This window comes from Oryctolagus cuniculus, chromosome 12 (genome assembly GCF_964237555.1).
Source record: "Oryctolagus cuniculus chromosome 12, mOryCun1.1, whole genome shotgun sequence".
Lineage (NCBI taxonomy): Eukaryota > Metazoa > Chordata > Mammalia > Lagomorpha > Leporidae > Oryctolagus > Oryctolagus cuniculus.
The window spans coordinates 14,171,826-14,195,944 of NC_091443.1; the positions used below are offsets into that span (position 1 = coordinate 14,171,826).

A 24,119-nucleotide genomic window follows, 5' to 3' on the forward strand; every position below is an offset into this window, starting at 1 on the left:
ACATGAGGTCCACAAGTGCCTTCCAGGGGAAGAGAGCCTGGGGCCTGGATACTTTAAGACCCCCTGGACAGGGTGCAGTTCCCAGGCAGGAGTGGCTGCTCCAACAGGATTCACTGGAACTTCCTCCTCCTTGGAGTTGATGTGTGCTCCTTCTTTAACTCCTTTCATCTTTAGTCTCTCTTCAGTGGCATTTGCTGCCTGGTGGATCACCCTTGTGTGCCACTACCTGGTGAGTGGATGCTGAGGATCATGGAGACTCTGCGAGGGACCTGGGTGTCAGGGAGGGTCACACAATGGGAGCCTGAGGAGTAGGGCCATGGAGACACAGGAAGGCAGCATTTGGCTATGCTCCGGAGTGGGCTGTGCCCATTTGGGCTCTGAGGTCCAGAACTCCTTGCCTTAATACTTGGCCTGGTTCAGGGGCCAACTGAGGCATTGCAGTTCTTTCTGAATGAGGGGTCACATTGGGTCAGTGCCCCACTTGTCCTAGGTGTGGTGCAGTGGCTCTGAGTTGCTTTGCTGGTTTGTCTGGAAGTTTGCAGATGCTGTGGATCAAGTCTCTGTTGGGTGCGTCGGGGAGGGGGCTCAGATTCCAGAGGAGGCCTTCGCTGAGGACCACAGCAAGGCAGGGAAGGTTCTGAAAGGGCCTTACAGCCTGAGAGTATCACATGAGTCACTAGTCCAGTGGAGCCATGACCCAGGATCCTCCAGCCAGTGCCTGTTCAGATGATGCCAAAACCCGGACCAGGGAACCTGCGTAGTAGTGTCAGAGAAGCCCCATTCCCACCTCTTGTCTCATCCAGGGGCTGGCCTGCTTTGGTGGGGCCCCATGGGTGGGCTTCAGACTGAATTGAGACCAGCAAGGGTGCCAAGGCTCCTCCTGGGCCTAGAATCTGTTTCTTCCAAGGGCAGCACAAAGGCCACACAGGAGGAGAGGGCCATGGTATAGTCTGATTCCAGTACCCTATCTTTGGGATGTGTATAGGACTTCACTGGGCAGTGACCATATGAAGAACGTGTTTCTGGGGGAATGGCCTGAGTTCCAGGGATCCAATGTGTGCATACCACCTGCACCTAAGCACCCGCTCCTGTATGACAATCCTTTTTTTAAGGCACAGGGCACTACCTGGGCCTCTTAGGATATGACTGTACAACTGTTCCTCTGCGGCCACCACTTGATTGTCCAGCCCAAGTCTGGCTGGAACTTAGTTTCTGGGTCAGAAAGGGGCTTTGAGGGAAGCCATATCTGGTAAGGCAACTCAGCCTAAATGCCCTCTCTGGAGCTGTGACCAAAGGCTCAGGAGTTCTCAGGCAAGGTGGGCAGAACTTGCCTGAGCCACCCAGCCTACCCTGGTGGCCTTCTGGGAAGCCTCACCTGGACAGTCAGGGCCAATGAGTGCTCTGGAAGCAGTGTACCCTAGCCTGGCCCTACAATCTGATCATACCTGCCTCCACCATGACCCACAGGTGATGTCAGCAGAGGAAGCCACAAGGGGACCAGTCCTAGGGGCAAGGGCTGTGATCAAGGCCCCCATGGCTCATGAACTAGTGGTGCCAGCCCTGCTGGTAAAGAAAAAATTCCATGAGTCCCAGTGGTAAGCCAATTCATTAGGAACCTGGAGGTGGGATAGCATCAGGGACTTCCAGTGGTGTGGTTCCTCTGTTGGGTTGATGATGAGACCTCATACTTGTGGGGAGCAACCCGGACTTAGACTAAGTTACTGGAATTAAGACTTATTCTATGCATCTGCTCTCCCACAATATGGCGCTGGGAGAGGAGGAAACAGCTTCTACACAGCTGCCTCCAGTTCAGCCAATAAACTGTAGGACTTGCTCCTGATTGGAGAGCAGCGTACTCGGCGTGTGGGCAGCCGAGTTGGGATTGGCGGAGGAGGACTATAAAGGAGGAGAGAGACGGCATGCACCAGGAACATCTAAGGGGAACATCTAAGGGAACACCTGTGCAGCCCCCGAGAAGAGCCGGCCGGCGGTGTGCCGCTCCCCTGCGGAAGTGGGGAATGTGGCTAGGGGGAACTGCCCTTCCACAGAGGTGGAAGGGATAGTAGCCAACCCGGGAAGAACCAGCAGCAAGCCCGGGGAGGGCCGAGCAGACAGAAAGAACAGCGCAGGGTCCTGTGTCGTTCCTCCACGAAGAGGGGGAGCGACAATACTGTCTTGAAGAGAGATGATGCCTTAAAAATAATGCTCAATAGGATTACGCTGAGGCCCAGCCTAGAAAGAGTAGTACAAGAGGACCTTGGTATAACAAGGTGCCATTCAGGGGAACCCTAGGGACTGGAAGCCTTCAGGCCCTCTAGACCAGGATGTGGTTCCCAGGCAAGACCAACTACTTCTGTATGGTTTGCACAGGCTCTTTCCTCCTCGTGCTTGGTGTGTGTTCCCCACTTTCTGAGATGCAGAACTGTCGTAGTAGCCACTTCTTAGTCTCATTGGTCCCCTTCTGTCTTTCCGTGAGATGAGCTGCCTGATCGAGCAACCTTGGACCAGGGTTCTTTGTGAGTGGATGGAGGGTATCACTGGGCCTGTGTGGGGCAGCAGGGGTTCTGGGCGGATCACCCCACAGGAGCCTAAGTGGTGGACCCATGGAGACCCAGAAAGGCAGCCTCAACCCATGCTCCTGAGTGATCTTTGCCTTTTTGGCCTTTGGGGTGCATATCAATTTGTCTGAACCTCTGGCCTGTTTCAGGACCAAGAGAGCAATGGAAACAGATTCTAGGGGAGGGGCCACATGAGACCAGTGCCATCATGTGGCCTTGGTGGGCTGCAGCGGCTCTGGATTGCCTTGCTGGTGTGGGCAGAAGTAGGCGGACACTAGGGATCAGGACACTGAGTAAGGGTTGGGCTGAGATTCACTAATAGACCCAAGCCAAGGACCACCCTGAGGCAGTGAGGGAGGTTTGATGGGGTAGCTAGCTTCATAGGTGCTGGGCAGTCAGGGAGCTTTATGTAGGTCTTGGGGCTGCTGAAGCCTAGACATAGGAAATCTCAGCCTGGTGCCCAGTAAATGGGCTGCTAACACATGGGATATAGAACCTACAGAGTGGTGCCAGGCACGCCCCATCCCTGTCATTTGCCTCATCCAGGGGCTGGCATTCACAGGCCATGTGGATGAGCTATGGACTCAATTGAGCCCAGCAAGGATGCTAGGGACCTTCCAGGCCCTGGGGTCTGACTCCTCCATGGGAGGCATCATACCGCCATGAAAGAGGGGGCGATGGTCCAGCCCTGTGCTGGTACCCCAACTTTGTGATATGTACAATAGTGAGGTAGGCAGTGACCATTGGAGGAATGTGTTTCCAGGGTGCACAACTTCAGTTCCCGGGATTCAGCTTGCCCTTGAACATTGAGCCTTTACGGGGATGCCATGTTGGTAGGCCCAGGATGTGGCAGCCTCCTTGTGAATGTCTTGTGGGACCACAGCTCTGATGCTTAGTCCAGGCCCTTGCTTACTTATCCAGTCCAATTCCCAGTCAGGACCTGGGTCTTGGGGGCAGGAAGAGGTAGTAGGTACAATGCTTCTGGGAGGATGATCCTGCTCAAGTGGCACTCTCTATCCAGGAGTCCAAGAGTCCCTGCTGTTTGTGGGTGAGGTGGGTGGAACCTGCCCAACCCCACCACACCTACAGGGCTGGGTGTCTGGGAAGCCTCACCTTGGCTTAAGGGGCCAAAGCAAGCTCTGAGACTACTTATCCTAGTTTGCTCCTGCTGTCTGTTCACACCTGTCCTCCTCTCTGTATCACAGATGATGTCACCAAAGAAACCCCCTTGAGGTCTAGTGCCCCAGGTGCAAGGGCTGTGGTCAAGACCCCAGCAGCACATGAGCATGTGGTGCCAGCCCTGGTGACAGAGGAAAAATTTGATACCACCTGTGGTAAGCCAGTCCATCTGGGCCCTGGAGGTGGGGTGGCACCAAGATGTTACTGATGTCTAGTTCCAGGGGTTGAATCAATGATGAGACCTCAAATTTTCTCAGACATGATGATGACTTAAAAATAAAGCTCAGTAGGATTACATTGAGTCCCAGCTAGTGACAGTGTTTCAATAGGACCTTGAGGTAACCAGGTGCCTTCCAGGGGAGATGACCCTGGGGAGTGAAGACCTTGAGTCCCCCCAGGCCAGAATGCAGTCCCCAGGCAGGAGATGCATCTCATGCAGGATGCACCCAAGCTCCATCTTCCTAGGGCTTGGTTTGTTTTCCCTATTGGCTGAGTTGCAGGGCTACAATGGGAGCTCCTTCCTCAGCTTCTTTCGTCCCTTCTGTCATTCGGTGAGTCAAGCTGTTCCGCAGTGCACCCTTGTGCCCCAGTGTCACAGGTGATTGGATGACAAGAATCATGGGGCCTGTGCTGGGGAACAGGGTATCTGGGTGGATGTACTGATGTGAGTCTGAGGGTTGGACCCATGGAGACACAGGAAGGCTGCCTCACACAGCACTCCTGAGCTGCGCAGCACTGGGATCTGCGTGTCCAGAATGTCTTTCCTGATCCCCTGGCCTAAATTAAAGGCCAAGCAAGGAATAGGAACAGTTCCTGGGAGAGGGTTCATGTGAGGCCAGTGCCACCACTTGACCTGGGTTGCTGTAGCAGATATGGGTTACCTTGCTGGCCAAATGTGGGCAGAAACTGGGATCAGACCTCTATGCAGGGTCTGCTCTCAGATTCCATAAGGGCCAAGGCCAAGAACCACCATGGCACTGAGGGAGTTTTTCAGGCAAGCCAGCTCTGCAGGGGCCTGGCAGCCTGGGAGCTCACATGGGTTATGGGGCTGTTAGACTCTAGAGTGCAGGTTTCTCTGGCTGGTGTAGGTTCAAGGGTTGCCAACATTTGGACTATAGCACCTATACAGTGGTACTCAGCATGCCACATCCCTACCACCTGCCTCGTCCAGGGGCTGGCTTTTCCTTGCCACATGTATGTTCTTCGGACTGAGCTGAGCCCAGCAAGGATGCCAAGGACCCTCCTGGGACCAGGCTTCTGCCACTCAGTGGAAAGCATAAGGCTCCGCAGGAGGAGTAGGCCATGCCCCAGCCCCATGCCCATACATCTTTGTGATGTGTATGGTACTGACATGGGCAGTGAATATAGGAGGGAGGTATCACCTCAGGGCCCCAGCCTGAGCTCCCAGGGTCCACCGTGTTCACTCACCATGCACATGATCTCTTGGGCCTGTATAGCAACACCATGTTGGTATGATCAGTACCACATGATGGCCTCTTTGGGGATATCTCATGGGACTGGAACTCTGATGCTTAGGCAGGCCAGTGCTTGCTTGTCTATCCCAGTTTCCAGTCCGGACTTGGGTGTCAAGGGCAGGAAGGGGTGGTGGGGGTATGTGCTTCTGGAAAAACAATCTTGCCTGTGTGGGCCTCTTTGTCCTATGATCCAAGAGTCCAAACTATTTGTGGGTGACATGGGTGGGGACTACCTGACTACCATGCATACAGGAGTGGGCTGCCGGGAAGCTTTACCTGGGCTGATAGGGCCATGCACTGGAACCAGTGTAGTTTGCCCGTGCTATCTGTTTCTACCAAACTCACTCCCTGTCCCACAGATGACGTCAGCAGAGGAAGCCCCAGAGGGGTCAGTAGCCTGTTGATAAGTTCTGTGGTCAAGACCCCAGCTATCCATGAGCTGGTGCCCTGTTGGAAAAGGATACCCAAGAAACTGCCCAAGGTAACCCAGTCCATGAGGGTCTTTGTGTGGGATGATGCCAGTGGGATCCTATGATGTGGTTCCTGGGATTGGGTCAATGATGAGACCTCAATTATCTCGAAGAGAGATGATGACTTAAAAATCATGCTCAATAGGATTACGCTGAGGCCCAGCCTGGTGATGGTAATGCACGAGGACACCAAGGTCTCCATGTGTCTTCCAGGACTGGAGACCTGGAAGCATCCAGGCCAGTACACAGTCCCTGGGCAGCAGCTGCTGCTCCTGCAGGATCCACCTAAGCTTCTGCCTCCTTGGTGCTGGGGTGTGCTCCCTGCAGTACGAGTTGCAGGGTTGCATTATGGGCTCCTTCTTCAGCTCCTTTCATCCCTTTGTGTCTTTCAGTGAGATGTGCTACCCGGTATTTCACTCTTGGATCCCTGGTCCCAGGTGAGTGGATGACAGCTATCATCAGGCCTCTGCTTGGGAGCTGAATGTCAGGGTATGTCACCTACCATAAGCCTGAGGAGTGTACCCACAGACACAGGAAGGCTGCATCAGTCTGTGCTCCTGAGTGTGCTGTGCCCTTTTGGACTCTGAGATCCGGAAATCCTTGCCTGAACTCCTGGCCTAGTTCAAGGGCCAACTGAGGGATGGCAATGGTTATTTGGGGGGGGGGTGGGTTCCACATGGAGCCACTGCCTCCACTCAGTATAGGTAGGCTGCTGCAGCTATGGATTGCCTTAGTGTTTTGGCCATAAGTGGGTAGACACTGGGTATCAGTTCCCTATGTAGAGATAGTTCTCAGACTTTTTAGGAATCCCAGGATGAGGACAAAACCAAGGCAGTGAGAGAGATTTGACAGGGCACCCACCTCTGCAGATGCCTAGCTGCCTGGGAATTTCATGTGGGTCACAGGCCACAGAACCCTATGAAGCAAGGTACCAACACAAGGCCCAGAGCACCTGCAGGGTGTTGCCAGACATGCTGCATCCCACCACTGGCTGCTTCCATGGGCTGGCCTTCCCAAGCCACATGGGTGGACTACAGACTGAGTAGAGCCAAGCAAGGATGCCAAGGTACCTCCTGTTCCCAAGCTTTCACTCCTCCTTGGAGGCACCAGGCCACACAAGAGGAGAGGCATTGTCAAGCACAATGCCCATACCCCATCTTTGGCATGTGTATAGTATATCAGTGGGCAGTACAATAGGAAGAAGGTCTCCATAGATACACGGGCTGAGCCACAGTGTTCCAGTGTGTTCACACACCATTACATAAGCACCCAAGCCTGAATGGAGATGCGTATGGTAGACCCAGTGCCACTGAGGACTCCTTGGGTGCATCTCATGCTACCAGTCCTCTGATTCCAAGGCAATGCTAGCACTTTCATGTCCAGCCAGAGTACCAGTCCAGATTTGGGCTGCTGGCACAGGAAGGAGCAGTGGGAAAGCTGCTTCTGGAAGGGCATGGCACAAGTGGCCTTCTCCAGCCAGTGCCCAACAAGTCCATCAGTTCATGAATGAAGTGGGCAGAGCTTACCTGATAAACTGTGCCTACAGGTGTTGCCTCCTAGGAAACCTCACATGGGCCAATGGAGTAAAATACCTTAATCTTACCCTGCTGTCCATTCACACCAACCCCATTTGCACAGATGATATTAGCAGAGGGAGCCTGTGGGGAGCAACTGGGAGCAACTCGGACTAGACTAAGTTACTGGAATTAAGACTTATTCTATGCATCTGCTCTCCCACAATATGGCGCTGGGAGAGGAGGAAACAGCTTCTACACAGCTGCCTCCAGTTCAGCCAATAAACTGTAGGACCTGCTCCTGATTGGAGGAGAGCAGCGTACTCGGCGTGTGGGTAGCAGAGTTGGGATTGGTGGAAGAGGACTATAAAGGAGGAGAGAGACAACATGCACCAGGAACATCTATCTGAAGGAATACCTGTGCAGCGCCCGAGAGAGCCGGCCGGCGGTGTGCCGCTCCCCTGCGGAAGTGGGGAAAGTGGCAGGGGGCCCACCCCTCCACGGAGGTGGAGGGATGGTAGCCAACCCGGGAAGAACCAGCAGCAAACCCGGGGAGGGCCGAGCAGACAAAAGAACAGCGCAGGGTCCTGTGTCGTTCCTCCATGAAGACGGGGAGCGACATAATGGTGCCGTGACTCGGATATGAAGCCTAGGCAGGGTTTAGTGTCATTCCTCCACGAAGAGGGGGAGTGACAGGAGCCTCTTTGGCATCCAGTGTGCTGGGAGAAAAGGATATAGTCAAGGCCTCAGTGGCAAATGAAGTGCTTGTGTGGACACCGTTGGTAAAGGAAACATGTGAGCACTCCAAGGGTAAGACAATCCATCCAGACCCTGAAGGTGGGATGGCGCCAAGGGTTTCCCATGGTGTGGTTCTTAGGGTTGGGTCAATGATGAGACCTCATACTGTCTTGAAGAGAGATGATGACTTAAAAATCACGCTCAATAGGATTACACTGAGGCCCAGCCTAGTGACAGTGGTGCAAGAGGATCTTGGTGTAACCATGTGCCTTTCAGGGGAGGAGAACCTGGGGACCTTCAGGCTCTCCAGACCAGAACATAGTCTCCAGGCAATGCTGCTGCTTATGCATTACTTGAAAAAATTCTTTCCTCCTTGAGTTTGGTGTGTGCTCTCCGCTTCCCACATTGCAGAGATGCACTGAGGGCTCCTTCCTCAGGTCCTGGATCCCTTTCTGTCTTTCAGGGAGATGAGCTGCCTGGTGGGGCACCCTTCAACCAGGGTTCTAGGTGAGTAGATGAAGTGTCATTTGGGTTTCTGCGAGACAATAGGGTTCTGGCGGGTAATCCCAGAGAGGCCTGAGGAGTGGACCTATGGCCATGTTCCTGATTGAGCTTTGCATCTTTGGGCTCTGAGATGCAGATCAACTAACCTAAACCTCTGGCCTGTTGTGGGGCCAAGAGAGTATGGAAATTGTTCCTGAGGGAGGAGTCACATAGAGCCAATGCTGCCACTCGGTCTTGGTGGGCAGCTGCTGCTCTGGGTTGCCTTGCTGGTGTGGGCAGACACTGAGGATCAAGCTACTGAGTGGAGGCAGTGCCAAGATTTGCAAGGAGATGTGGGCTATGGGCCATGGACCACACTGAGACACTGAAGGAGGTTTGGTGGGACAGCAGGCTCTGCAGGTGCCTGGAAGCTGGTAGTCAGAGGTGTGTCAACATGTGGTCCATAGCATCTACAGGGTTGTGCCAAGCATGCACCATACCCATCCCTTGCTTTTCCAAGGGGTTGGCATCAGAGACTCATGGCTGGACTTCCACTGAATAGAGCCCATTAAGGACACCAGAACATCTCCTGGTCCCAGGCTGGGGCTCCTTGACTGAAGGCACCAAGGCCCCATTAAAGAGTGGGCCATGGCCAAGTCTGATGCCCTTTCCCCACCATAGAGATGTTTATGGACTCTAGTGGGTAGCCACTGTAAGAGTGTGGGGAGCAACTGAGACTAGACTAAGTTACTGGAATTAAGACTTATTCTATGCACCTGCTCTCCCACAATATGGCGCTGGGGAGGAGTAAACTTCTACGCAGCTGCCTCTCACCAATTTGACTGATGAGCTGCAGGAGCTGATCCTGCTCCTGATTGAAGGAGAGCAGCGTGCTCGGCGTGTGGGTAGCAGAGTTGGGATTGGTGGAAGAGGACTATAAAGGAGGAGAGAGACAACATGCACCAGGAACATCTGAAGGAACACCTGAGCAGCCCCCGAGAGAGCCGGCCGGCGGTGTGCCGCTCCTCCGCGGAAGCGGGGAAAGTGGCAGGGGGAGCTGCCCCTCCACAGAGGTGGAGGGGTCAGCAGCCAACCCGGGAAGGACCAGCAGCAAACCCGGGAAGGGCCGAGCAGACAAAAGAACAGTGCAGGGTCCTGTGTTGTTCCTCCGCGAATGGGTAGCGACATAAGAGGAATGTATCTCCCAGATGCACAAGCACAGCTCCTTTGAGGTAGTGTGTGTACATAGCCTGCACCTGAGCTCCAAGATCTGAAAAGGGATGCCATGTTGCTAGGCCCAGGGTCCCACCAGGGAAGCCTTGTTTGTATCTCATGCCACCAGTCCTCTGTTTGAAGGCTATGCTGGCAATTGCAATCAATCCCAGGTACCAGCCTTGGGCTTTTGGAGCCAGAAAAAAATGGTAATGGAAGCCACTTCCAGCCAGGTGACTCAGCCCAAGTGGTATATACCAGCAGTGACCAATATGCCAAACAATTTCTGAGAAAGGTGGTTGTAGTAACTGCACATCTACAAGGGTAGCCTCCTGAGAAGCCTCACATCAGTAAAATGGGGGAAATGATGCTCTGAGCAGCGTGCTTAGATCATGCCCCTGCTTTCTGTTCACAGCTGGCCCCCTCATCATGCCACAGATGATGTTGGCTGAGGAAGCCCCTGTGGATTCCAGTGCATGGGGTAAGGGCTGTGATCAAGTCCCCAGCATCCCATGAGCTGGTGCTGCCAACCTCACTGGCAAAGGAAACATCATTGTCTACCCATCCAGTGGTATAAGGGGATCTTGCATAATCAGATTCTTTCGAAGGGGGAGATCCTGGGGACTGGAGACTTCAAAGCCCCCCATGTAACGATGCCATCCTCAGCCAGGAAAGGCTGCTGGTGCAGGATTTGCACAAGCTCTTCCTCACGGTGTGTGTACTCCCTGCTGTATGATTTGCAGGGCTGCTCTAGGGGATCCTTCCTCAGCTCCTTTCTTCCCTTTGTATCTTAGTGAGACGAGCTGCCAGGCAGGGCACCATCTCACCTGTTTATTAGTTGAATGGATTAAGGATGTAATTAGGCACATTTGGGGCAGCAGGGGATCTTGGCAGTTCACCTGTTGTGAGCCTCAGGAAGACCAGGAAGGCAACCTAAGGCCATGCTCCTTAGGTCTCCTTAGGAACTGTGCTCCTTAGGTCTCTGATATACAGATTGACTCACCAGAACCCCTGGCCTGTTTTGGGGCCAATAGTGTAATTGAAATGGTTCCATAAAGATGGATCACCTGGCCGGCGCCGCGGCTCAATAGGCTAATCCTCCGCCTTGCGGTGCCGGCACATGGGGTTCTAGTCCCGATCGGGGCACTGGATTCTGTCCCGGTTGCCCCTCTTCCAGGCCAGCTCTCTGCTGTGGCCAGGGAGTGCAGTGGAGGATGGCCCAAGTGCTTGGGCCCTGCACCCCATGAGAGACCAGGAGAAGCACCTGGCTCCTGCCTTCGGATCAGTGCTGTACGCTGGCTGCAGTGTGCGGGCCGCGGTGGCCATTGGAGGGTGAACCAACAGCAAAAGGGAGACCTTTCTCTCTGTCTCTCACTGTCCACTCTGCCTGTCAAAAAAAAAAAAAAGATGGATCACCTAAGGCCACTGCCATCCTTGGGCCTTTGTGGGCTTCAGCTGCTCTGGGTTGCCTTGCTGGTGTGGGCAGAAGTAGGTGGACACTGAGAATCAGGCCACTGAGCGAGACCTGGGCTAAAATTCACTAGGTGACCCAAGCCATGGACACAGTATGGCAGCAAGGAAGGTTTGGCAGGGTATATCTGGCTCTTCATGTTCCAGGCAGTCTTGTAGGTGATGGGACCACTGGAGCCTAGGATGCAGGGAAGCTCAGGCCAGTGCCCTGTAATTGGGCTGATACAAATGAGGTATGTGACCTGTTAGTGCTGCCAGCACACCCCATCCTCGCAACTTGTCTTATCCAGGTGCTGGCATTCACAGGCCATGTGGGTAGGCTTCAGACTCACTTGAGCCTAGTAAGGACGATAGGGGCCTTCAGGGCTTGGGCTCTAGCTCATTCATGGAAATCTCTAAAGCTCCATGAAAAAGTGGACCATGTTCCAGCCCAATTTTGGATTGTATAATTTACTGAGGTAGGCTTTGACAATCAGAGGAATGTATCTACAGAGTGCACAACCTCAGCTCCTGGGATGTGGTATATGCACAAATCCTGCCCCTGAATGTGGGGTTTTTACACCAACACCATGTTGGTAGGCCCAGAACCTGTGGCAGCCTCCTTGTGTATGTCTTGTAGGACCACAACTCTGATGCTTAGCCCAGATCCTTGCTTACTTGTCCAGTCTAATTGCCAGTCAAGACCTGGGTCTTGGGGCAGAAAGGGGTAGTGGGGGCAGACACTTCTGGCAGGACAGTCCTGCCTGAGGGACACTCTCTCTCCCAGTAACCGAGAGGTCCAGCAATTTCTGATGAGGTGGGTAGAACTAACCCAATGCCAGCACATCTATGGGAGAAGGTACCTGGAAAGCCTCGCCTGGGTCAAAGGGCCCAAAAGCATGTGCTGGAACCACTGTAACGTAGTCTGCCTCTGCTGTGTGTTTACACTTGTCCCCTTCTCTGTCCCACAGATGTCGTCACCACAGGAAGACCGCTTGAGAATCAGTGCCATGGTACAGGGACTGTGATCAAGGCCCCAGTGGCCCATGAGCTGATAGGGCCTGCCCCTTGAGAGAAAATGCCAATGACTACCAAATATAAGCCAATCAATCAGAACCCTGGTATGGGATGGCAGCAAGACATTTTCATGGGTTGTTGCTGGGGTGGGTCAATGATGAGACCTCATATTGTCTCAAGGAGATGTTGAAGACTTAAAAATCATATTCAGTAGAATTACGCTAAGGTCCAGCCTAGTGACAGTGGGTCAAGAGGACCCTGGGATAACCAGATGTTTTCCAGGGGTGGTGACCCTAGAGATTGAAGATCTTTTTGCCCCCCAGGGGAGGTCAGTGTCTACAGGTAGGAGCAGCTGCCTGTGCTGGATGCACCCAAAGTTCTTCCTCCTTTGGCTTGGTGTGTACTCCCTAAGTGTGAATTACTAGGCAGCACTGGGTGCTTCTTTTTCACTCCCTTTCACCCCCTTGTGCCTTTCAGTGAGATGTGCTGCCTGACAAGGCACCCTTGGTACTGGGGTTCTAGGTGAGTGGATGTAGAATGTCATTAGGCCTGTGTGGGGCATCCGGTGACCTGGGCATGGACCCAGTGGGAGCCTGAGGGGTAGACTCAGAGAGAAACAGGGAGGCAGCCTCATGCAGTGCTCCTGAGCGAGCTGTGCCTCTTTAAGCTCTTAGGTGCAAAACAACTCACGTGAACCAATGGCCTGGTGCAGGGGAAAAGTGAGGAATGGAAAGAATTCCTGAGGGAGTGTTCATGTGGGTCCAGTGCCTCAACATTTCCTAGGTGGGCTGTAGTGGCTCTGGATTGCCCAGCCTGTGTGACTGGATGTGGGCAGACACTGAGGAATAGGCCTCTAAGTGGAGCAGGACACAAATTCACTAGGAGCCCCAGACCAAGGGAAACACGAAAGCAGTGAGGAGGTTTGCCTGGAAGCCTGGGAAATTCACGTGGGTGGTGGTTAAGCTGGAGCCTAGGCTACACTATTGCTCTGGCTGATACCTGGTAGGGGGATCCCAACCAGGTATTCCCTAGAAAACTGTGCCAGGCAAGTAACATGCCACTGAGTGCCTCAACCAGGGATGGCTGCTCAAGGGCCACATGAGTGCACCTCAGCCTCAGTTGAGTGCCTCAAGGATGCCAGAGACCCTCCTGGGCATGGGCTTCTTCTCCATGGGAGTCTCCAAGTCCCCAGGGGAGGACTGCACCATGGTACAGCCCCATGACTGCACCATCTTTGGGATTTGTATGTGAATCCAGGGGACAGTGACCACAGCAGGAATGTATCTCCAAGTGGTAGAGAATGAGCTTCCAGGATGCAGTCTGTGCATGCAGCCTGGCCCTCAGCACCCTGGCCTGGACTGGGATGCCATGTTTCTAGGGCTAGGACCAAAAGAGGGCCTCCTTGAGTGTGTCTCACATGATCAGTTTTCAAACGCCAAGGCTGTGCCAGTGCTTGCTTGTCCAGCCCAGGTACTGGCCTGGACCTGGGTCACTGGGGCAGGATGGAGCATTGGGGGAAGCCACATCTCTCAGTGAGACCCATCCTATGTGTCCCTCTTGGTCCAGTTACCAACAGGTCCAGCCATCCACACGTGATGTGGGAGAAGCTTGTCAAAATGCCACGCCTAGAGGGTGGGCTCCTAGGAATTGAAACTGGGCTGGTAGGGCCAAAGCGTGCATTGGAACCAGTGTACTCTACTGTTCCTACTGTCTGTTCACAGTTGTCACCTTCCCTGTCTATATATGATGTCACCAAATGATGCCCCTGTGAGTTTCACTACCAGGGTGGAAAGGGCTGTGATTGAGGCCCAAGCAGCCCATGAGCTGGAAGTGTCATCCCTGTTGGAGTAGGAAACATCCATGACTTCCAATGGTAAACTAATCCATGAAGGTCCTGAATTTTGGTTGGTGAAGGGATGTCCTTTGTAGTGGTTCCTGAGGTTGGGTCGATGATGAGACCTCATACTGTCTTGAAGAGAGATGATGACTTAAAAATCATGCTCAATAGGATTACCCTGAGGCCCAGCTAGTGACAATGGTGTAAGAAGACCCTGGGATAACCAGGTGTTTTTAGGGGAGTAGACTCTGGGGACTGGCCACTTCCTGGCTTCACTGGTCAAGACATACTCCATAGACAGAAACTCCTTATGTCGGATGCACCAAGTTTCTTCTTCCTTAGGCTTGGTTTGTGCTGTCAGTTGCAGAGCCATGCTGGGGGCTCCTTCCTCAGCTCCTTTCTTCCCCTTCTGTCTTTCAGTGAGTAGAGCAGCCTGGTGGGGCAACCTTTCAACAGACTTCACAGGTGAGTGGATGGTTGTAGTTAAAGGGCCTTTGAAGGGTTGCAGGAATTCTGGGTGGGTCACCTGTCACACCTGAGGTGTGGACCCATGGAAACACAGGAGGGCAGCCTCAAGCACTGCTACTTATTTAGCTCTGCACTTTGTGTTCTGATGTCCAGAATACCTTAGCTGAACCTCTACTGGTGTGGGGCCAAGCAAGAAATGCAAACATTTCCTGAGGGAACATTCATGTTGCCTCAGTGCTGCCACTTGGTCTGGGTGGGCTGCACTGGCTCTGAGATGCCTTGCTGGATTGGTAAGAATTGGGTGGTCACTGGGGATCTGTCTTCTGAGTGGGGGCACTTTTTAGGTTTGGTTGGAGGTCTCATGAGGACAATCAGAAGGAAAGAGGGACATTGGAGGGGTAGCCAGGTTTGCAGGTGCCTGACAGCCTGGAGCTTCAGTGTGTTGCCTGGCTACTGGTGTGTACAACACAGGGACACTCAGGCTGGTGCCCAGTCAGGGGTTTGCTGACACATAGGTCCTGGTATCTGTGGGGTGCTTCCAGGAATGAGCCATCCTACTTCTTGACTCATCCATGGGCTGGCATGTGGGTCACATGGGTGGGCAGCTGACTGTGTTGAGCCCAGCTAGAATGCAAGGACCCCTCCTGGACCCTTATTTCGTCTGCTCCATGATAAGCAGCAAGGCCTTATGTTAGAGGTAGGCGATAGTCCAGACCTCCGCCTGTAGTTCAACATATACAGGACTAAGGTAGACTGGAACCACAGGAGGAAGATGTCTCCAGTGAACACAGCTAGACTGGGGGAATCTAGTGTGTGCATGCAGACTAGACCTGAATGCCTGGGCGTGTGCAGTGGTGACTTGTTATTAGGCCCTGGACCCCACCACCGGCTCCCTTGGTGTATCTCATGTGACTAATCCTTTGAGCGCAATTCTGTGCCAGTACTTGGTTGCACCACCCAGGTCCTGGCTAAAGCCTGAGAATCGGGTTCAGGAAGGAGCAGTGGAGGAAGTAACTTCCAGTAGTGTAACCCAGGCTAAGTAACCCTCTCGAGTTCAGTGACCAAGAAGTCTAGCAGTTCTCAGGCAAGGGGGGTGGAGTTGCCAACAGACCACACTCACATGACTGGCCTCCTGGAAAGCCTCACTTGGGCTCTACATGTCCATAGCATGTCGTAGTAACGTGCACTTAGTCTGTCCCTGCTGTCTGTTCACACCCACCCCATCCTCTTCCACAGATGAAGTCACGAAAAGAAGCCCCTGTGTGGTTCAGTGCCTCAGGGACAAGTGCTGTATCAAAGCCTCAGTGGACCGTGAGCTGCTGGTGCCAGCCCCCTGGACCGCCCCAGGTAAGCCAATCCATCTGGGTCCTGAAGTAGATGGCTCCAAAGGCTTCCCATGCTGTGGTTCCTGTGGCTGGGTCGATGATGAGACCTCATACTGTCTTGAAGAGAGATGATGACTTAAAAATCATGCTCAATAGGATTACGCTGAGGCCCAGCCTAGTGACAGTGGTGCAAGAGGATCTTGGGGTAACCATGTGCCTTTCAGGGGAGGAGAACCTGGGACCTTCAGGCTCTCCAGAACATGGTCCCAGGCAACGCTGCTGCTTCTACATGATTTGAAAAAGCTCTTTCCTCCTTGAGCTTGGTGTGTGCTCTCTGCTTTCCAAGTTGCAGCTACACTGGGGCTCCTTCCTCAGGTCCTTGATCCCTTTCTGTCTTTCAGAAAGATGAACTGCCTGGTGGGGCATCCTTCAAAAAGTGTTCTAGGTGAGTGGACAGAGGGTGTCATTTGGGTTTGTGTGAGGTAACAGGGGTCTGGCGGGTAACCCCCAGGAGCCTGAGGAGTGAACCTATGGCCATGCTTCTGATTGATCTCCCCACATCTACAAGGGTAGCCTCCTGAGAAGCCTCACTTAAGCTGAATGGGGAAAATGATTCTCTGGAGCAGCATACCAAGATCATGCCCCTGCTGTCTGTTTACAGCTGGTCCCCTCACCATGACAGATGATGTCTGCTGAGGAAGTCCCTGTGGGTTCCAGTGCTCATGGGGTAAGGGCTGTGGTCAAGTCCCTAGCAGCCCATGAGCTGGTGCTGCCAACTTCACTGGTGAAGGAAATGTCACTGTCTACCTGAGGTAAGCAATCCATCCAGATCCTACGGGTGGGATGGCACCAGGGGTTTCCCATGGTGTGGTTCTTAGGGTTGGGTTGATGATGAGACCTCATACTGTCTCGAAGAGAGATGATGACTTGAAAATCATGCTCAATAGGATTACGCTGAGGCTCAGCCTAGTGTCAGCGAAGCAAGGGGCTTTTCATGATTAAGTTCCTTCCAGGAGGAGATCCTGGGGACTGGAGACTGCAGCCCCCCAGGTAATGATGTCATCCTCAGGCAGCAAAGGCTGCTGGTGCAGGATGTGCACAAGCTCTTCCTCACGGTGTGTGTACTCCCTGCTGTATGATTTGCAGGGCTGCTCTAGGGGATCCTTCCTCAGCTCCTTTCTGCCCCTTGTATCTTTTAGTGAGACGAGCTGCCAAGTGGGGCACCTTCTCGCCTGTGGTGCTAGGTGAGTGGATGGAGGGTGTCACTGGGCATGTGTGAGGCTGCTGGGTGTCTTGGCAGGTCACCTGTAGTAAGCCACAGGGATTGAGCATGAGTACTGAAAATGGTTCCATAAAGAGGTATCACCTGAGGCCACTGCCATCCCTGGGCCTCTGTGGGCTTCAGCTGCTCGAGCTGCTTACTGTTATAGGCAGCAGTGGGTGGACACTGGGAATCAGGCCACAGAGCTGGACCACTGCTCAGATTCACTAGGTGACCCAAGCCATGGGCACAGTGCGGCAGCAAGGAAAGTTTGGCAGGGTAACCGGCTCTGTATGTTCCAGGCCGTTCAGAGATTTATGTGGCTGGTGTTGCCACTGGAGTCTAGGATATAGGGAAGTTCAGGTCAGTGCCCTATAATTGGGCTAATGACAAATGAGGTATGTAACTGTTAATGCTGCCAGCACCACACCCTGTCCTCACAACTTGCCTCATCCAGGGGCTGGCATTCGCAGGGAGTGTGGGTGGGCCTCGGACTCATTTGAGGCTAACAAAGATGATAGGGGCCCTCCAGGCCCTGGGTTCTAGTTCATTCTTTGAAAGCACTAAAGCTCCATGAAAGAGTGGGCCTTGATCCAGCCCTCTGCCCATACCCCATCTTTGGGATGTGTACAGTAGTCAGGTGGACAGTGACCTCTGGAGAAAGTTGTCTCCAGGGTTTACAACCTCAGCTCCCGGGATGCAGTGTGTGCACACAGCCTGGCCCTGAGTGTTGCATCTTTAAGATGACACCATGTTGGTAGGCCCAGGACACATGGCAGCCTCCTTGTGTAAGTTTTGTGGGACCACAACTCTGATGCTTAAGCCAGGCCCTTGCTTACTTGTCCATTCTGATTCTCAGTTGGACCTGGGTCTTGGCGGGGCAGGAAGGGGCAGTGGGGGCAGCCACTTCCAGCAGCACGGTCCTGCCTGAGTGGCACTCTCTGTCCCAGTAACCGAGAGGTCCAGCCATTTCTGATGAAGTTGTTGGAACTAGCCCAACCCCAGCACGTCTATGAGAGTAGGCACCTGGGAAGCCTCACCTGGCTCAAAGGGGCCAAAGCATGTGCTGGAACCACTGTATCATAGTCTGCCTCTGCTGTGTGTTCACACTTGTCCCCTTCTGTGTCTCACAGATGATGTCGCCACAGGAGAACGCTTGAGAATCAGTGTCAGGGTGCAGGGGCTGTGGTCAAGGCCCCAGTGGCCCATGAGCTGGTGCGGCCTGCTCCGTCGGAGACAAAAATGTCAATGACTGCCCACTGTAAGCCAATCCATCAGAGCCCTGGAAGTAGGGTCGCGGCAACATGTTCCCGTGGGGTGGTTCCTCTGTTGGGTCAATGATGAAACCTCATGGTATCTTGAAGAGAGATGATGACTTTTCATTCTCTTTGTCTTGCAGTGAAACAACAGAGTGATGCTGTAAACTGTACCCCAGGTCTCAGGTGAGTAGATGGCGGGGGCCATATGGCTTGTTTGGGGGATCAAAGGGCCAGAGCAGATCACCCTAATATGAGCTGAGGGTTGGACCCATGGAAATGAAGCAGTGCAGCCTTGTGCCCAGTCTGAGTCAGCTGTGTCCCTTAGGACCTTGAGATACAGAGCTTGCATGAACACCTGGTGGGATATAGGTCAAGCAAGGATGGCAACGGTACCTGACTGGGACACATGTGGGGCAAGTTCCCCACATGTCCTAGGTGCACTGCAGCAGCTCTGGGTTGCTTTGCTGGTGTGGCCAGAATTTGTAGACACTGAGGATCAGGCCTCTTTGTAGGAGTAGTTCTCAGACTCTTTACAAGTCCCAGGATGAGGAAAAAAACCAAAGCAGGGAGAGAGGTTTGGCAGGGCAGCTACCTCGGCAAGTGCTTAGCAGCCTGGGAATTTCATGTGGGTCAGAGGCCGCAGGACCCTATGATATAGGGAACATATGGACAAGCACCATTCTGCAGGGTACTGACACCTGACCCAGAGCACCTGCAGGGTGGTGCCAGACTTGCCACATCCCACCACTTGCTGCTTCCATAGGCTGTCCTTCCTAGCCTCATGAGTGGGCTTCAGACTGATTTGAGCCAGGCAAGGATGCCAGGGCCTCTCCTTTTAGCGATTCTCACTCCTCCTTTGAGGCAGTAAGTCCACACAGGAGGAGAAGGGCATTGCCAAGCCCAATTCCCGTACCCCATCTTCGGCATGCTATGGGACATAAGTGAGCAGTGACAATAGAAAGGTCTCTCCAGATTCACAGCATGGGCTACAGTGTTCCATGTGCTCATGCAACATTCACATAAGTGCCAGAGCCTGGATGGAGATGCCATATGGTAGGCCCTGGGTCCCTCCAGGGACTCCTTGGTGCATCTTGTGCTATTGGTCCTCTGATGCAAAACAGTGCTAGCACTTGCTTGTCTAGCCGGGGTACCAATCCAGATTTTGGTGGCTGAGGTGGGAAGGAGCAATGGGAAAGCTGCTTCTGTCATGACAGCATGGCAGAAGTTGCCTTCCTGCCCAATGACCAACAAGTCCATCAGTTTATGGGTGAGGTGGGCAGCACTACTTGATAAACCATGCCTATGCATTGCCTCCTGGGAAGTCTCACATGAGCCAATGGGGTCAAAGTACACTCTGGAACAAGTTTACCCTAACCTGCCCCTCTGTCATTCACACCAACACCCTTTGCACAGATGATGTTAGCAGAGGGAGACCCTTCAGAATCCTATGCCCTGGGAGCAAAGGATATAGTGAAGGACTCAGCGGCACATGAGCCAATGGTGTGGGCACAATTGGTGAAGGAAATATCTGTGCATGCCCAGGGTAAGCCAATACATCCAGGCCCTAGGGGAGGGAGGGTATGCAGAGAGATGATGACTTCAAAATAATGCTCAATAGGATTATACTGAGGTCCAGTCTACTGACAGTGGGTCAAGAGGACCTTGGGATAACCAGGTGCTTTCCAGGGGAGGAGACCCTGGAGTTTGAAAACCTTTTTGCCCCCGAGGCCTGGTCAAAGTCTGCAGGTAGGAGCAGCTGCTTGTTCTAGTTGCAATCCAAGTTCCTCCCTCCTTTGGTGTGTGCTTCCTAGTATGATTTGGGCTGCACTGGGAGCTCCTTCATCAGCTCCTTTCACACATTATGCCTTTTAGTGAGATGAGCTGACTGACAAGGCACCCATAGACCTGGGGTTCTAAGTGAATGGATGGAGGGTGTCATTTGGCTTGTGTAGGGCAACAGGTGATCCGGGACTATCACTGAATGGGAGCCTGAGGGGTAGACTTGGAGGGAAACAGGAAGGCAGCCTCAGGCAGTGCTCCTGAGTAAGCCGAGTCTCGTTGAGTTTAGGTGCAGAACAACTCAACTTGAACCAATGGCCTGGTGCAGGGGCAAATGGAGGAGTGGAAAGAGCCCTGAGAGAGTGTTCATGTGGTTCCAGTGCCCCAACTAGTCCTACGTGGGCTGCAGTGGCTTTGGGTTGCCCTGCTTGTGTGACCAGATGTGTGCGGAATCTAGGGAACAGGCCTCTAAGTATAGCAAGGTACAGAGCCCCAGGCCAAGGAAAACACGAAATCAGTGAGGAGGTTTGGTGGGGCAACCAGCTCTGAGGTGCCTGGCAGCCTGAAATCTTCACTCCAGTGGATCATGGATCCATTGGAACCTAGGCTGTAGTAGTGCTCAGGCTGATATCTGTTAGGGGGATCCCAACACACTGGCCATGGCACCTAGAAAATTGTGCCAGGCAAGCAACATGCCACTAAGTGCCTCAACCAGGGACGGCTGCTCAAGGGCCACATGAGTGCACCTCAGCCTTAGTTGAGTGCCTCAAGGATGCCAGAGACCCTCCTGGGCATGGGCTTCTTCTCCATGGGAGGCTCCAAGTCCCCAGGGGAGGACTGCACCATGGTACAGCCCCATGACTGCACCATCTTTGGGATTTGTATGTGAATCCAGGGGACAGTGACCACAGCAAGAATGTATCTCCAAGTGGTAGAGAATGAGCTTCCAGGACGCAGTCTGTGCATGCAGCCTGGCCCTCAGCACCCTGGCCTGGACTGGGATGCCATGTTTCTAGGGCTAGGACCAAAAGAGGGCCTCCTTTGTGTGTCTCATGTGATCAGTTTTCAAATGCCAAGGCTGTGCCAGTGCTTGCTTGTCCAGCCCAGGTACTGGCCTGGACCTGAGTCACTGGGGCAGGAGAATCAGTGGAGAATGCCACATCTCTCAGTGAGACCCATCCTATGTGGCCCTCTTGGACCAGTGACCTACAGGCCCAGCTGTTGGGAAGCTAGGTGAGGGTAGCTTGCCAAGACACCATGACTAGAGGGAGGGCTTCTGGCAATTTTCTGGACCAGTAGGGGCAAAGCATGCCTTAGAACCAGTGTGCTCTACTGTTCCTACTGTCTGTTCAGTGATCGTCTTCTCTGTCCACAGATGATATCATCAAAGGAAGCTCTTGTATATTCCACTGCCATGGTGGCAACAGCTGCGATCGAGGCCCAAGCATCCCATGAGCTGGAGGTGCCATCCCTGTTGGAGTAGGAAACATCCGTGACTTTCAATGGTAAACTAATCCATCAGGGCCCTGAGCTTGGGTGGAGTCAGGACGTCCTGTGTTATGGTTCCTGAGGTTGGGTCGATGATGAGACCTCATACTGTCTTGAAGAGAGATGATGACTTAAAAATCATGCTCAATAGGATTACACTGAGGCCCAGCCTAGTGACAGTGGTGCAAGTTGGCATTGGGATAACCAGGTACCTTCCAGGGGAGGAGACTCTGGAGACTGGTTACCTTGAGGCCTGTCAGGCCAGGACACAGTCCACAGGCAGAAACTGCTCGTGTTGGATGCACCCAAGTTTCATCTTCCTTGGGCTTGGTGTGTGCTCCCCACTGTCAGTTGCAGGGCTGTGCTGGGAGCTCCTTCCTCAGCTCCTTTCTTCCCCTTCTGTCTTTCAGTGAGTAGAGCAGCATGGCAGGGCATCCTGTCAACCCACTTCACAGGTGAGTGGATGGTGGTAGTTAAGGGGCCTTTGAAGGATTACAGGAGTGCTGGGTGGGTCACCTGTCACACCTGAGGTATCGACCCACGGAAACACAGGAGGGCAGCCTCAAGCACTGCTACTTATTTAGCTCTGCACTTTGTGCTCTGATGTCCAGAATATCTTTACTGTACCTCTATTGGTGCATGCCAGATAAGAAATGCAAACGTTTTCTGAGGGAACATTCACGTTGCCTTAGTGCTGCAACTTGGCCAGGGTTGGCTACACTGGCTCTGAGTTGCCTTGCTGGTTTGGTAAGAATTGGGTGGTCACTGGGGATCTGACCTCCAAGTGCAGGCACTTCTTAGGTTTGTTTGCAGGTCTCAATGTGAACAAACAGAAGGAGAGAGAGGGATATTGGAGGGGTAGCTGGCTTTGCAGGTACCTGGAAGCCTGGACCTTTAAGTGGTTTGCCTGGCTACCGGTGTTTAGAACACAGGGACACTCGATCAGCTACCTGGTCAAGTGTTGCTGACACATGGGCCCTGGCACCTGTGGGGTGCTGCCAGGCATTCAAGATCCTGATCAATTTCCACATCCAAGGGCCTTCAATCATGTGTCACATGGGTGGGCATCAGACTGAGTTGAGCCCAGTAAAGTTCCCTCTGGGCCCTCATTCCCACTATTCCATGATAAGTAGCAAGGCTCATCTTAGGGGTAGATGATGGTCCAGCCCAATATCCATACTCCACTTTTGAGACATATACAGGACTGAGGTGAACTGGAACCACAGAGGAAGGTATCTCCACTGAACACAGCTAAAATTGGGGGAATCCAGTGTGTGCATGCAAACTAGACCTGAATGCCTGGGCGTGTGCAGTGATGATTTGTTATTAAGCCTGGGACCCCACCATGGCCTCCTTTGGTGTATCTCATATGACCAGTCCTCTGAGCGCAATTCTTTGCCAATACCTGCTCCTTATAGCCCAGATCCTGGCTGAAACCAGGGAATTGGGTATAGGTAGGAGCAGTGGTTGAAGTCACTTCCTGTAGTGTAACCTAGCCCAAGTAGCCATATCTAGCTCAGTGACCAAGATGTCCAGCAGTTCTTGGGAAAGGTGGATGGAGCTTGCCAACAAGCCACACCCACATGACAGGCCTCCTGGAAAGCCTCACTTGGGCTCTACATGTCCAAAGCATGTCCCAGTGCTTGTGTACTTAGTCTGTCCCTGCTGTCTGTTCACACCCACCCTATCCTCTTCCACAGATGAAGTCACGAAAAGAAGCCCCTGTGTGGTCCAGTGCCTCAGGGACAAGTGCTGTATCAAAGCCTCAGTGGACCGTGAGCTGCTGGTGCCAGCCCCCTGGACCGCCCCAGGTAAGCCAATCCATCTGGGTCCTGAAGTAGATGGCTCCAAAGGCTTCCCATGCTGTGGTTCCTGTGGCTGGGTCGATGATGAGACCTCATACTGTCTTGAAGAGAGATGATGACTTAAAAATCATGCTCAATAGGATTACGCTGAGGCCCAGCCTAGTGACAGTGGTGCAAGAGGATCTTGGGGTAACCATGTGCCTTTCAGGGGAGGAGAACCTGGGGACCTGCAGGCTGCCCAGACAGAATGTGAGCCCCAGGCAGAGCTGCTTGTTTGGATGATATGAAAAAGCTCTTTCCTCCTTGAGCTTGGTGTGTGCTTTCTACTTTCCAAGTTGCAGAGCTGCACTGGGGGTTCCTTCCTCAGCACCTTGGTCTCCGTCTGTCTTTCAGGGAGATGAGCAGCCTGGCCTGGCACCTTTCAACAAGAGTTCTAGGTGAGTGGATGAGGGTGTCATTTGTGATGTATGAGACCACAGGGGTCTGGTGGGTAACCCCACTGCAGACTGAGGAGTGGACCTATAGCCATTCTCCTGATTGAGCTTTGCATCTGTAGGCTTCAGAGGTGCAAATCAACTAACCTAAGCCTGTGGCCTGCTGTTGGGCCAAGAGAGTGTGGAAATGGTTCCTGAGGAAGGGCTCATGTGGAGCCAATGCCTCCACTCAGCCTTGGTGGGCAACCGCTGCTCTGCGTTGCCTTGCTGGCATGTATAGACACTGAGGATCAAGCAACAGAGTGGGGGCAGTGCTGAGATTTGCAAGGATACCTGGGTCATGAACCACACTGAGGAAATGAGGAAGG

General features: G+C 53.3%; 2 long non-coding RNA genes, 9 other non-coding genes and 2 pseudogenes across 98 annotated transcripts in view; all 13 read left to right on the top strand.

Annotated features, from left to right (window-relative positions):
* Positions 1 to 15,740, top strand: part of LOC103351271 (uncharacterized) — a 153,485-nt gene extending 137,745 nt beyond the window's left edge. For 37 of the 39 annotated variants that reach the window (XR_011380642.1, XR_011380644.1, XR_011380650.1 and 34 more), the window contains one exon: positions 3,764 to 3,892. This is a non-coding gene — a long non-coding RNA (uncharacterized lncRNA). Of the gene's footprint in view, positions 1 to 174; positions 230 to 3,763; positions 3,893 to 5,571; positions 5,694 to 6,074; positions 6,120 to 8,397; positions 8,442 to 10,044; positions 10,111 to 12,049; positions 12,200 to 13,816; positions 14,398 to 15,636 lie in introns of those variants that run through there. The other 2 variants (XR_011380652.1, XR_011380653.1) reach the window with 1 other exon arrangement.
* Positions 2,156 to 2,229, top strand: LOC127483976 (small nucleolar RNA SNORD115; annotated as a pseudogene).
* On the top strand, positions 3,964 to 4,041 carry LOC127483982 (small nucleolar RNA SNORD115). The gene has a single exon (XR_007910771.1). It is a non-coding gene; the product is annotated as a small nucleolar RNA SNORD115 (small nucleolar RNA).
* Positions 5,764 to 5,843, top strand: LOC127483931 (small nucleolar RNA SNORD115). The gene has a single exon (XR_007910722.1). It is a non-coding gene; the product is annotated as a small nucleolar RNA SNORD115 (small nucleolar RNA).
* On the top strand, positions 8,078 to 8,158 carry LOC127483919 (small nucleolar RNA SNORD115). The gene has a single exon (XR_007910710.1). It is a non-coding gene; the product is annotated as a small nucleolar RNA SNORD115 (small nucleolar RNA).
* LOC127483973 (small nucleolar RNA SNORD115) lies at positions 12,244 to 12,325 on the top strand. Its single transcript, XR_007910764.1, has one exon. It is a non-coding gene; the product is annotated as a small nucleolar RNA SNORD115 (small nucleolar RNA).
* On the top strand, positions 14,039 to 14,119 carry LOC127483930 (small nucleolar RNA SNORD115). Its single transcript, XR_007910721.1, has one exon. It is a non-coding gene; the product is annotated as a small nucleolar RNA SNORD115 (small nucleolar RNA).
* Positions 15,741 to 15,816: 76 nt separating the features above from the next.
* On the top strand, positions 15,817 to 15,897 carry LOC127483900 (small nucleolar RNA SNORD115). Its single transcript, XR_007910691.1, has one exon. It is a non-coding gene; the product is annotated as a small nucleolar RNA SNORD115 (small nucleolar RNA).
* Positions 15,898 to 16,123: 226 nt separating this feature from the next.
* The window catches only part of LOC103351270 (uncharacterized), a 235,567-nt gene continuing 227,571 nt past the window's right edge, over positions 16,124 to 24,119 (top strand). For 43 of the 50 annotated variants that reach the window (XR_011380615.1, XR_011380616.1, XR_011380617.1 and 40 more), the window contains exons 1-8: positions 16,124 to 16,170; positions 16,387 to 16,969; positions 18,120 to 18,247; positions 18,386 to 18,428; positions 21,400 to 21,529; positions 21,923 to 21,967; positions 23,213 to 23,323; positions 23,711 to 23,754. This is a non-coding gene — a long non-coding RNA (uncharacterized lncRNA). The remainder of the gene's footprint in view (positions 16,171 to 16,386; positions 16,970 to 18,119; positions 18,248 to 18,385; positions 18,429 to 21,399; positions 21,530 to 21,922; positions 21,968 to 23,212; positions 23,324 to 23,710; positions 23,755 to 24,119) is intronic. The other 7 variants (XR_011380583.1, XR_011380576.1, XR_011380580.1 and 4 more) reach the window with 7 other exon arrangements.
* Positions 16,608 to 16,688, top strand: LOC127483942 (small nucleolar RNA SNORD115). The gene has a single exon (XR_007910733.1). It is a non-coding gene; the product is annotated as a small nucleolar RNA SNORD115 (small nucleolar RNA).
* LOC127483988 (small nucleolar RNA SNORD115) lies at positions 19,806 to 19,879 on the top strand (annotated as a pseudogene).
* Positions 21,599 to 21,679, top strand: LOC127483907 (small nucleolar RNA SNORD115). Its single transcript, XR_007910698.1, has one exon. It is a non-coding gene; the product is annotated as a small nucleolar RNA SNORD115 (small nucleolar RNA).
* On the top strand, positions 23,393 to 23,473 carry LOC127483899 (small nucleolar RNA SNORD115). The gene has a single exon (XR_007910690.1). It is a non-coding gene; the product is annotated as a small nucleolar RNA SNORD115 (small nucleolar RNA).